This window comes from Equus przewalskii, chromosome 5, assembly GCF_037783145.1.
Source record: "Equus przewalskii isolate Varuska chromosome 5, EquPr2, whole genome shotgun sequence".
In the NCBI taxonomy this organism is placed as follows: Eukaryota; Metazoa; Chordata; class Mammalia; order Perissodactyla; family Equidae; genus Equus; species Equus przewalskii.
In genome coordinates, this window is record NC_091835.1 from 5,569,664 (window position 1) to 5,582,142 (window position 12,479).

Here is a 12,479-nt window from a genome sequence, read left to right on the forward strand (position 1 = left end):
TCTTCCTCAGCAAAAAGAGGAGGAATGGCGGCAGATGTTAGCTCAGGGTCAATTGTCCTCAAAAAAAAAAAATGACATCTTAATCTTGTGTTTCTAAATGCTCTTAAATTGTTGGACGACCAAGAGTTTAAAAGGGGAGGTGTCACCTTTTCTTCTTTGGTCTTTATTCTACAGGATGCAACTGGCATTGATGTACATTATCAAAGCAAAACCTTGTGCTTCCTGTTTCACTTTTTTTTTGTTTTTTCTTGTTTTTGGTGAGGAAGATTGGCCCTGAGCTAACATCTGTGCCAATCTTCCTGTTTTTGCTTGAGGAAGATTGGCCCTGAGCCAACATCTGTGCTAATCTTCCTCTATTTTGTGTATGGGATCCTGCCACAGCATGGCTTGTTGAGCAGTGTGTAGGTCTGCATCCAGGATCTGAACCCACAAATCCCAGGCCGTCGAAGTGGAGCTTGCGAACTTAACCACTACACCACTGGGCCTGCCCCATTTGTTTCTTTTTTATAGTGAAACTCCAGTTGCCTTCTAAAACATATACTTTGACGAAAGAAGGGTTACAGGGCAGTGGACAAAGGGGTAAGAACTACAATCTGATTGTGCTTCTGCCTGTATCACCAAAATGACCAGAAAGTCACCATCATCACACTGGGGTCCCTTGTGGTCAATCTGACTGATTGTTGAACAAGCAATGAGGATGGCCCACAATGAAAGATCGACAATGTCATCACTGACTAGGTGAGCCCAGAGATCTGCCCATGGGGTCTGTTGTGGGCTGAATTGTGTCCTCCCAAATTCGTATGTCCAAGTCATATCCCAAAGTACCTCAGAATATGACTGTATTTGGAGAGCTGGACTTTGAAGATGTAATTAAGGTTAAATGAGGTCATATGGGTGGGCCCTCCTCCAATAGGACTGGTGTCCTTATATGAAGAGATTAGGGCACAGACACAGACCTAGAGGTGACCACATGAGGAAACAGAGAGAAGGCAGCCACCTGCAAGCCAAGGAGAGAGGCCTCGGAAGAAACCCAAACTGCTGACACCTTGATCTTGGACTTCTAGCCTCCAGAACTGTGAGTAAATAAATTTCTGTTGCCTAAGCCACCAGTCTGCGGTATTTTGTTATGATGGTCCGAGTAGACTAATACAGTCTCCAAAGTAATTCTCACCAATTCAAGGACCATAACCCTTTTATGTGTCTCTCTACCACTCCTAGCACCTAGTTATACCTTTAGCAGATGTTTCTTATAAATATGTTTTATTTCTGGTCTAATGCCTTGGGGGAGGAAATGTGAAATATTGACATTTAATAGGATTATACTTTAATTGCATTGCGCTTTTAAGAGTCACATTTCCTTTGAATCTTGGAAAAGTCGATAGAAAAAGACATGAATGAACCTGACATTCCTGTCATCTGTGTTGGTGGAATATCGCCTTGCTGATGTGTTACCATTTAAAACATCTGGGCCGATTAGTTTATTTTCTTTTCTGAAGAGTGTATGGATTAAAAACAGACTCCTTGAACGTAGTGGCACAGCACGGAGGGTCTAACACTCTTTGTCCCGTCAGCAGGGGGCACAGTGCCAAGAAAGGAGAAAGTAGTTTAACGAGGGATCATCCTCGTGGCCTGGACAGGTTCCCAAGAGCAATCAAACTGAGGGGCCCTGGAGTCTTGTCAGTGGCAGTTAACCAGAAGAGATGTGAGGGGCAAGCAGCTGTTTGACTCCATTTAATGTTCCCCCAGCACCTTTCTAAGAGCTTTACAATCATGTGAGGTGTTGAGTTCAAACTCTATTTTTAACAGCAGTGTTGTGGCCAAGACTTTGAGGGCAAGGACTGGGTCCCATTTATCTGTTTGTCTCCTCTCCAACAAGCTCAGAAGCATGAGAGAAACTACCTTGGCAGCCAGTGCCCACGTGTCTGTTGAATTGAATCTAACGAAAAAGGGGAAAATGTCCCGTGGCGGTAAGTACTTCCTGTTACAGGTAGATGAGTGAGTGTGTGTCTCTAAATGCATGCATATGAGTATTCTAGATGTGATATTTAAAACTTCCCATAAATAATGTCTTAAGCATATGTTTTCTCCTTAGTTGATCTGGAAGAAAGGAAAGAAGTACACAAGTCTTCCGGAGCTCACTCACTTGTGAAGTGATCAGAATTCGGGAATGTTCGCTTTGAGCTCTTGCTACTAGAGCTCGCCAGCGACCTCCTCCCTCCCACAGAGGCTAAATGGTGATGCATTTCTAACTGACTGCCTTCAAGCATCTGGAGGCTTAGGGCTAATCGCTGCCCTGGAATACCAATGAAAGCTCTTCCACCAAAGGGCCTCATAAACAGATGTCCCTGCTCCCCCTCCTTTAACTAGAAAACACTTTCGTTCTTGTTGTTTTTAAAAGCAATCTGTAGTCATATTTCAAAGGAATTTTCATTCCCTTAGGGGCAAGGAGATTAAAATTTATTATGTGGCACTATTTGCCATGAACCTGGCATACGCTATCCCATTTCGTTCTCAAACTAACCTTTTGAGGTAGGAACTAGCAGCATGAATTTAAAGACGAGGAAACAGAGACTCCGGGGTTACAAAGCTTCCCTGAGGCTACTGAGGGAATAAGTACACAGCCTGTTTTCAACCTGGATCAATAACCCTGAATAGACCTTGCTGCTTCTACCTCATTTACTGCTTCTCAAATGCCCAAGGCTGATTGTTAGATTCTAAGCATAATCTATAAAACTTAAATTACTTTTGGTTTATTAACACATCATGAAAAACTTACTAGAGAGATTTTCATCAAATTTGGAGGGAATGTATGGGATGGTGCGACCTTAAAGGAGACTGTGTGGCACATATGAACATCACTTTGCGGGAAACTGAGGAGCCGGCAGGGATAATGCCTCAGGGCAAGTGGAGAAACAGGTGCTCTCAAGGACTATAAAAGTGACATCCAACAAAAAGGTTTTGGATGGTTGACTGGGGAAGGGATGCTTAATCAAGGGAACTGAGAAAGATGCTGTGTTAATCTGCTAGGGCCCCCATAACAAAATATCACAGACTGGCGGGCTTCAACCACAGAAGCGTATTTTCTCACAGTTCTGGAGGCTGGAAGTCCAAGATCAAGGTGTCAGCAGGTTGGGTCTCTTCAGAGGTCTCTCCTTGGCTTGCGGATGGCTGTGTCCTTGTATAGTATTTATGCCATGTGTGCACATGTCTGTGTCAGAATCTCCTCTTCTCTTAAGGACATCAGTCCTACTGCATTAGGGCCCATCTATATGGTCTCATTTTATCTTAATTATGTCTTTAAAGACCTTGTCTTCAAATACAGTCACATTCTGACTTTTAGGGTTTAGAACTTCAACAAATAAATTTGCAGGGGGACACAATTCCGCCCATAACAGATGTCCAAAGAACATTTAAATGCCAAAAAAGGGAGGCAGTCAAGCCATCCTCCAGAGCACCCATGGGTTTGTGATATCCCATGGGATGGCATATCAGAGGGAGCTTGCCCTTTCCCAGAAGGGCGACCAAAGCCAGCATGAGAAACATTTGGCTGCCATCTAGGAGGTGTGCTAAGAAATCTATTACCAGCTCAATGTCTGAAATTTGTTACAGTTTCTCAGACTGAAGAGGGAAGGTGGCATCAAGGGATAGGCTATCCAAATGAGAGGTCCTATTCCACGTATAGAGCCTGAGAACCTCCACAATCTTCATGAACAAAACAACATCCGGGGCTCAGACACTGTTAAAAATATACCTTCAGGGTTTACATGAGTGATTTCCATGTGGCGTAATAACAGGGAAGCAACGGAGATCCCCTGGATACCAAGGGTTTCCTTCAATGACATTTTTACTCTCAAATCCCTGAAATTTCCTACAAGTGTCTGTTTCACCAGGAGTAAATCACAAAGTCAACATCCCAAATTGCAGGTGTTCACTTGTGATTGACGTGTTTCTTGCACAGAAACTAACCTAGAAGACTCCAGAGTGCGTAGCAGCAAAGTTTGTTTATATGTGCCCCAAAGTAATTGAAACTACAAAAGAGATAGTTAGAGATATTTATTGTAAACTTGAAAAAGAATTGAGGTTCTATACCAGCACTATAATGCTATAATTGCTGTAATCTGTATAGCAATATAATGAGGGCCATATATGTAATTTAAAATTTTCTCCTAGCCACACTGAAAAAAGTAAAAAGAAACAGGTGAAACTAACTTCAACATTTTATTTAACCCAATGCATCCAAAAAAAATATCTTTTCAACATGTACTCAGTATAAAAGTTAGTCACGAGGTGACTTGATTTTCTTTTTTCTGTACGAAGTATATATTTTATACTTACAGTTCATGTCAATTGTCATCAGAAATACTTGATTTTCATTTAGGTTTCATAAAATTTATAGTTAGAAAAGTAGATTTAAGCATCCGCAATGTTGCAAACCTAACTTAAAAGTTTTTAATAATTTAATCAAGTATGTTTTAAAATTTAAATTTAAATTAATTAAAATTAAATTTTAAAATGAGTTAGTTCCTCATTCATACTAGACCCATTTCCAGTGCACGTTAGCTGTATGTGGCTGGTGGTCCCAGCATTTGACAGCACACTTTTGAATGCAATGAATACAGTTAAAGAAATAACTATAATTCAAGAAAATTATTGGGTTCAACAGCATTTATTCTTGTTTCTATTATGGCTTAATGAAGGTTAATGATTTTTATGACCCAAATAGGTCATAAGTCAGAAGGCAGGTGTCATAGTAAAATCATACAGGGAATCTGGTGACAGTCCTGCCTCTGTCCCACCCACTGGGGTGACCTCGACCTTGACTGTCACCTCACTTCTCATACCCTCAGCTTCCTCATCTGTCAAAGAGGGAGTTGGTCTAAAATCTCTTCCAGCTGTGGCTTTTATAGTCTAAACTCACTGAGGGACGGAAGTTGGCTTGTATGAGAGGAAATTATATTAGGAGAAAAATATTTAGTTTACTCTAGAGAAAATCTGTTTTCCTCTTATTCATGATACTTACAACATACAGGGTAATATCCATATACTAAACTAAAATTTGTCAAAATATTGATAATTAAGCCACTGAAGACCAAGTCACCTGGAAACTTCCCTGTCACCTGAGTCAGTTGGAGAGCAACCAGGTGAGAAGTGTCACCTTCCAGGGGAAGCAGATTGAGTCCCAGTCCCTCTCGTGTCCCTTTTTGTAAGAGCCTACTGGAAACCTCCTGTGTGTCTGTCCTGAGTCAGTGAGGCTTACCAAGATTAGAGATTCATTGTTCACTAGATGATGAAGGACACTTTTCAATCTAACACTTTATTTAGCTGATAGCTGCTTTTTTACAAAAAAAAATAATTTTTTTTTTTTTTTGGTGAGGAAGATTGGCCCAGAGCTAACATTTGTTGCCAATTTTCCTCTTCTTGCTTGAGGAAGATTGTTGCTGAGCTAACATCTGTGCCAATCTTCCTCTATTTTATATGTGGCATGCTGCCACAACATGGCTTGATAAGCAGTGTATAGGTCTATGCCCGGGATCCGATCTGCAAACCCCAGGCTGCTGAAGTGGAGCAGGCAAACTTAGCCACTAAGCCACCAGGCCAGCTCCTGATAGCAGCTTTTACAGTGAGAGATATGATTAACTAAATAAATGACCACTTATTCTTTATTTGCTTTCATGGCCTGGAGTATTAATTAATTTGTTAACATTTAAAAAATCCTATATTTTTCTTACTAAAATAGCAATATTGTATGTGTTTATCTAAACTTTTTGAGAAAGGTGGAATGCTGTAAAAAATAATAAAATCTTCCATAATCTTACTGCTACACAGAAATAAACATTTTCAGGTGTTTCTCTTCAGCCTTTTTTACCATGTGTGTTTTTATTTTTATATTTACTTCTTACAAAACTGGGGTCAAATTGTATTTATTGGTGGCTTTTTCGATGTGTGAACTTGGCTGGGCTGTGGTCTCCATTTAGGCAATCAAGCACCAAGGTGCTGTGGAGGGAGTTTGGGCGTGTAAATTAAAGTGTCTAATTACTTTTCTGCACAGGAGATTGCTCTGGATTATCTGGGGGGGGCTTGACACAACCAGTTGAAAGACCTTGAAAGTAGGCTGAGGCTCCAAAACAGAGGGACTGGGAGACCCTCCGTGTGGACAAACAGCTTCAGGCCGTGTCTGTGGGCTCCAGTGCACCTGTCGTTGTCCCTTCCTGACAGCCTGCCCGATGGGTTTCAGACTTATAGTCACATTAGTGACTCCCTGTGACAAATCTCTTCATACATGTCCCTTCTACTGGGACTGCTTCTCTGGTTGAACCCTAACTGGTCCTACACCTACTTCTATAATCCATTCACAGAGCAGTATATTCTCAGCATTTCCCATGTCATTAAATTTTCTTCTCGACTTTTTAAGTATCTGCATAACAGTCCATTACAAAGATAAAGCAAAATCCTAATTATTTAACATTTAAGTGACTTGCAAATTTTCTTCATTATAAATAACCCTTAACTACAAATACCTGTACACAAATCTTTGCACGCAGAAGAGATTCTGAGACGAAAGAGCCTGAGACTGTGTTAGGCCAAATTGCTTTTCAGAAAGGCTGCATCAATTTATGTTCTTATTAGCAGTCGTATAGGGTCTATCTCATGGTACTCTTGATAACATTGAGCATTATCATAATTTTTTAAGCTTGCTTAATTGTTAGGTAAAAAAGATATACTGTTTTAGTCTGTACTATGTGTGTGTGTATACATGTATGTACACAAATATGTACACATATATCTGTGATATATGTAGACACACATGTACATACATACATGTAAAACCACTAACTGTCCTTTGAAAAATTTGGGGGGAATTTTCATAATGGGATGTATCAGTCAGGGTGCCATTACAGAAACAGAAACAGTAGGATTTCATTCTTTATTTCTTTAGTTTTTTCTTTCTTGCAAAGAATTGGCTTATACAATCGTGGGCGCTGACCAGACAAGCCCCACTTTCACAGGACAGCTGTCAGGACGGGCAGGCAGGAACTGAGGCACGAGCTGAAGTTGCCTTCCTCTCTGCAGGCAGATTTCTTCTTTAGGGAGCCTCAGTTCCACTCTTAAGATCTTTCAACTGATTGAATCGGGCCCACCGCGATTGTTGAAGGTAATCTCCCTTACTTAAAGTCAAGACGTTAATCACATCTCTGAAATATATTCACAGCAGCGCCTAGAGGAGTGTTTGGTTGAGCAACAGCCTCACCAAGTTGATGCACACAACTCACAATGGGTTGTGTAGAAGAACTTCTCCACTGCCCACACAACACACCAGCTTCTTCATGGGAGTTTTCAGTTTGATTTCCAGTTATCATAGAATGTTACTCGTCCCAATCTCAGCTACCAAAAAGGCATTACCCTGGGAGAGAAATAGGAAAATATGGCAGATGCAGAGCAGTAGGCTTGCAGCAACATTTTACTCACAGCCTTCACTCCCCCAAAATGTAAGGAACATCTACTTTGCCAAAAGCCCCCTGCCAGTAGGCTTGGTGGGGGATACCCAGATGAATCAGCTATAAAGGAGAACGTAGGAGTCTTGTGAAAGAGGGAGGAGCTCGAAAATTACTCTCAGGAAACATAAGCTCAGTGGGTGTTCCAGAGGGGGAGTGGGGATTTTTGACTGTGGAATGAGATCAGCCTTCACGGAAGAGGGGGCATTTCAAAAATAAGTGCATTAGAGATATTTGGAGTTGGGTATTTCAGAAGAAGGAGGAAATATTAGTGAGGAACATAGAGTTAGAAATATAAGCAACAGGAGCACATGGTATTGGAAGAGAAACAGTGAGGATGTGTGGAGGCCAGATGTCAGAGTCTCAGACAGCGCTGGGCCAAAGGATGCGGGCTTTGTTCCACAGGCCATGGGCGGGGGGCCTGGAGCCTGGGTTCACTAGCATGAGCTGGGCACTTGAGTCTGCAGTGATGGGTCTGGGACCTGGGTCCACACGTGCCGACCTGGACCCTGGGTCCACAAAAGCTAACCAGGTGCCAGGGATGACTGGAGTGAGCCCGACACCTGCGTCTGTGGGGGCCAGTCTGGTACTGGAACCGGCTAGGAGCCCGGTTTAGCTAGAACCAGTCTGGAAACTGGCCTGGCACTAGGGCAAGCAGGAACCTGGGGCAGCGAGAGTTGGCCTGTAACCTGGGGTCTCAGGGCTGGCCTGAAGGTTGGGTCTGTGTGATCTGGTCTGGCACTAGGATGGGCTGGGAGCCTGGGGCTGTGGGAGCCAGCCTGGTGCAGAAGTGAGTCAAAAGCCCCGGTCCTCGGTATTTGGTCTGGCACTAGGCTCAGCCAGGAGCCCAGGTTTGCAGGTGGCTGCCTGGCAGCTCTAGAATTTCTGAGATCTCCAAGGCATGAGCAAAGTGCAAGAGTTCCAATAGGACACTGACAGAATCTTGTCTCTGGGGCTTCCCTAGAGGAGAAGCTTTGCTGCGGTCCAGGCTCTTTTTTTTGTGAAAGATCTCCATGGGAGGTTGTACCCTCAGGAACTGTGCTTCTCCACCTGACGTGCAGGCCCCACCCTTGGAGATGCTGATTCAGCAGATGTGTCATCAGATTCAGGACCAGCAGAAGAACTACCGCCCGAGCATGAGCTACTGCTGAAGTACAAACCTGTTCCAAAATAGAAGGCCAGAACGCGTTTCCTGGGTTTAGCGTACAGAAGGGCCCTTCCTTGAAACAACCCTGGAAACTCACTGCAGTCTCTGTGCAATTACAGGAGTGTGGAATGAGGGCTGGGAGAATTTACTCTGGGGCTTTCGACACATACCTGTCTGGGAAAAAGGACAAAGTAGACTTGTTCTCGGACGTCCCAGGGCTGCTTTGAGTTCATGTTCTTAATCCTTGTATAGTTAAGATTTTAGGTCTATTTTTTGTGTTATTTTGTATATTTTTTCCTGAAAGCCAGGCTTCCCAGTCTGGAGAGCGGTTTTTCTCTAAGCATAGTAAAGTTCATTGTTCACCACCTAACAGAGTGTAGACTAGACACAAAGATACAGTGATAGAGTTGACATAGAGTAAGAACCTTAGAACCCAGAGATATAGGTAAAATCTGATTACTTAAATATGTCAGCAACATATACGTGCCTATTTTCTGAAGTTTAATAGCTTCTGAGAGGAATGGAAGGTATATCTTGAATTGTGAATGAATGTGATGTTTCTGAGCCCCATAGAAGCATATACATGCCCTGGATGGAGAACAGAGTTTCTCAGCCTCAGCACTATTGACCTTTGGACTGGATGATTCTTTGTCGTGGGGACTATCCTGCGCATTGGAGGACATTTAGCAACTCCATGACTGTTACCCACTAGGGGCCAGCAGTATGCCCGCACCTCAGTCATGAAAACAAAAACATGTCTCCAGACATAGTCTAATGTCTCTTGAGGGACAAATTCACCCCCAAGAGAGAACCTACTGAGATTCTAGTCTGTGCCCTTTCAAACTATGGTCATCTGTTTGGGTTACTTAGATGTGACCACGCTGAGAAAACTGGGGTAGCGCATCAGGACTATGCTGTGTGCTGTTTTATGAATTTAATTTAGTTAAAAGGTGAATATCAAAACTTCCAACTGTCTGATATAGAAGACCAATAGGTGGGCCTTGGGCTATGCAAACACTCAGAAATTGTATGCAGCATCGGGCACATCTGCAAACGTATGTCTTCCTCCTCACCCCACCCATAGCAGAGAATTGACAGTGTCATCAGATTTTCACAGGGCATCAAGACCCAAGCAAGATCTGAAAGCTCTGTTTTGGTGAGTCAAATGAGCTGGGAGAATCTCAAAAGAAAAGGGAAAGGCAGGACTTAGTAGAGGCAGGGCGCCCAATTCATGATGATGTTGGCACATTTAAAAATATGCTTCATATGCTTTAAAAATTATTTTGATGGTTAGTGAGGACATAGAGAAAGAATTACTCGTGAAGTAACACTTCCTGTATAAATTCTTATTTTTGTCTTTGTACAGAATGATACTCTCCTTTTTAGAAGTGGGTTGTAATAATACAATTTAATCAATATTTTGTGTAAGACTGTGCTAGGTGTTGAAGGATATTAGAAAGGTGTCGCTACTGTCACACAGCTTTTGTTTTCCTGAAAACACAGTGATCAGGTCATTTGCCTGTTTGTTCTCGTATTCATTCCCCACCTTTGCCCTGCTTTTCTCTGTACTGCAGAGAGCCATGTTTCTTAGGCTCCCTTGTCAACTGCTTAGCAGGTAGACTCGGCTAACAGAAGGCATTGGAGGCCTGATCAAGGGGAGAAGAGCTGTGTGTAACTGGGTGGCCATTCTGGCTGCAGCTGTGTCACTTCTGTTGCTACAGCTCTGGGAGGCAGTTTCAGCCCCGTGATCCCAGCTCCTGTCAGTTAGCTCCAGCTGTGCTTCTGGCCAGTTCGCTCTGGATTCTGGATTCTGGCAATCCCACCTTTACCACCCTCTCTCATTGTCTCACCAGTCCCGAGTGTGGGCAGGGCTTTCTGCTATTGCTAATCTCTGGCTTGCCTCATTAAACCTATTTGTTTTGTCAGCTCTCTCATCACCTGCATAACAAATCCTCTCTATGGAAATACCTGGAATGGTTTGGTTTTCCTTAGAAAATACCGAATTGTACAACAGGATAGACTAAGAACAGAAATGATTTTTTAAAAAGGCAGGCTAAGGGGAACACAATGAAAGACAAGATGCCTTGAGTTTTTAGGACGAGGAATGAGTATATCTGGATGTGGTGAGAAGCTCTTGAAAAGGCTTCCTGAAAGAGCTGGGTTTTGAGCTGGTCCTGAAAGGATGGAGAACGTGTTGACAGTAGAACTGGGAGGTGAGGAGCAGGAGCGGAAAAAGCACAATTCCACGCTAAGGGAACAAAATAAGAAAAGGTACACAAACAGACAACCAAAATTATTTTGTAGGGAGAGTCGAGAATAATATAGGTTGGCTAGAGTGAAAGAAATATGTAATGAGACTGTGCTGAGGAGAGTCTACATACCGGGGTAGAGAGAATGTACTTTCTAAGTTCAGTAAGCTCAGGATATTGAATAAAAGATGGAATTCTGTCAACATTTTTTAGTCAATATTTGTTGTCTCATTATTTCAATGACTATTTATTGAGTGTTTAGGTTCTGGAGCACACAGTGAAAAAAACAGATAAAAATACCTTACAGAGCTTATATTCTAGTGGATTTGTTTTATATCTGTAAATAATTTTGCTTATCTGTAGCTTTGATTTAAACACAGGTTAGGAATGGCGATAGATGATACTGGATGGATGCTAGTTGGATGCTAGCTGAGCTTGGAAGGAAGGCGTGACAGTGCAGAGCGTTTACCACAGATGTACCCCTCTTTTGGAAACCCACTCTGAAGTAATTACTAGCCCTAACTGGACCACTTTGTTTTAAATTACAGATGTTGCCTCCTGTAATATTCAAGGCATCCTGTGAAAGAAAGGTTCTGACAGGAGTCAGATCAAAGACACGACTGAAATAAAACAAAAAGTTGTCCGATCAAAATAAATGCAGCTTTCTTTAATCAAAAATGTTGGTTGCAATTTTTGTCCAGATAGCAAGTTCCTCTTCTCCCAGGGGTGTGGTAACAACAGTGCTAACTTCAGCCCAGACTGAAAGATCGGCAGGGTTTTTCCTAACACCCCAGCTGCCGATCGCTGTGAATTTGCTTGTAGGTTGGTACTTCTGTTTCCTTACTGTCTCACCTCTGCTCTGTCTCCCTAAAGCTCCAATTTATCTCAGAGAAACATCGAGCCTCTCTAAATGTCTTGGGATGGAATTTTATGCATCCAGAATAAGCCGTGAGTGTCTCTTATTCACATTCCTGCAACAGCCTTCGCGCTGATTTTTCCATGCCTAATTAACTTTATTCCCCTCCTGCATTTTCCTCTGCTGTGTGATCTTTAGCTGTGTATAGGATCATATCATGTCCCACTGCCCCCTTACATCTCTTCCATGGCTGCCCACAGCCCCTTCCTATGCTTCTGACATCATCCTGCATCCTCTCCATCTCTCTCTCTCTCTCTCAATCCTTTCCCCTGATGAGCTCCAACTTCAGCCCTCACTTAGAGTTCTTTCCTCAGAGGAGTCCTTGGGGATATCCACTTTCTAGAACCCTTTGCTAGTTCAGGTCTTCTAGCCCATTGCACTTTCCCATAGTCTCTGTAAGTCTCCATCCTTATATATATGTGTGTGTGTGTGTGTGTGTATATATATATATATACATATATACACATATCTCATACTAATAGTTAACCTGTTGTTGTATGTCATCTCCCACCAAACCCTAAGCTCCAGGATGGCTGTGATTGCGTTTGTTCGATCCAAATCTATATTTTGAATGCTTAAGAGAGTTGATGGCACATGGTAAGTTCTCCATGGAGATATATTAAATTAATAACTATATTTATTAATGAAAGACTGGATTCTTTTTTGGAATGGGA

The 12,479-nt window shown here is 42.5% G+C and overlaps 1 long non-coding RNA gene across 1 annotated transcript; it reads left to right on the forward strand.

The window, feature by feature from the left end:
- The first annotated feature begins 967 nt into the window (after nucleotides 1-967).
- LOC139083669 (uncharacterized) lies at nucleotides 968-11,546 on the forward strand. Its single transcript, XR_011540578.1, has 3 exons — nucleotides 968-1,075; nucleotides 1,877-1,967; nucleotides 11,438-11,546. It is a non-coding gene; the product is annotated as an uncharacterized lncRNA (long non-coding RNA).
- The last annotated feature ends 933 nt before the right edge of the window (nucleotides 11,547-12,479 follow it).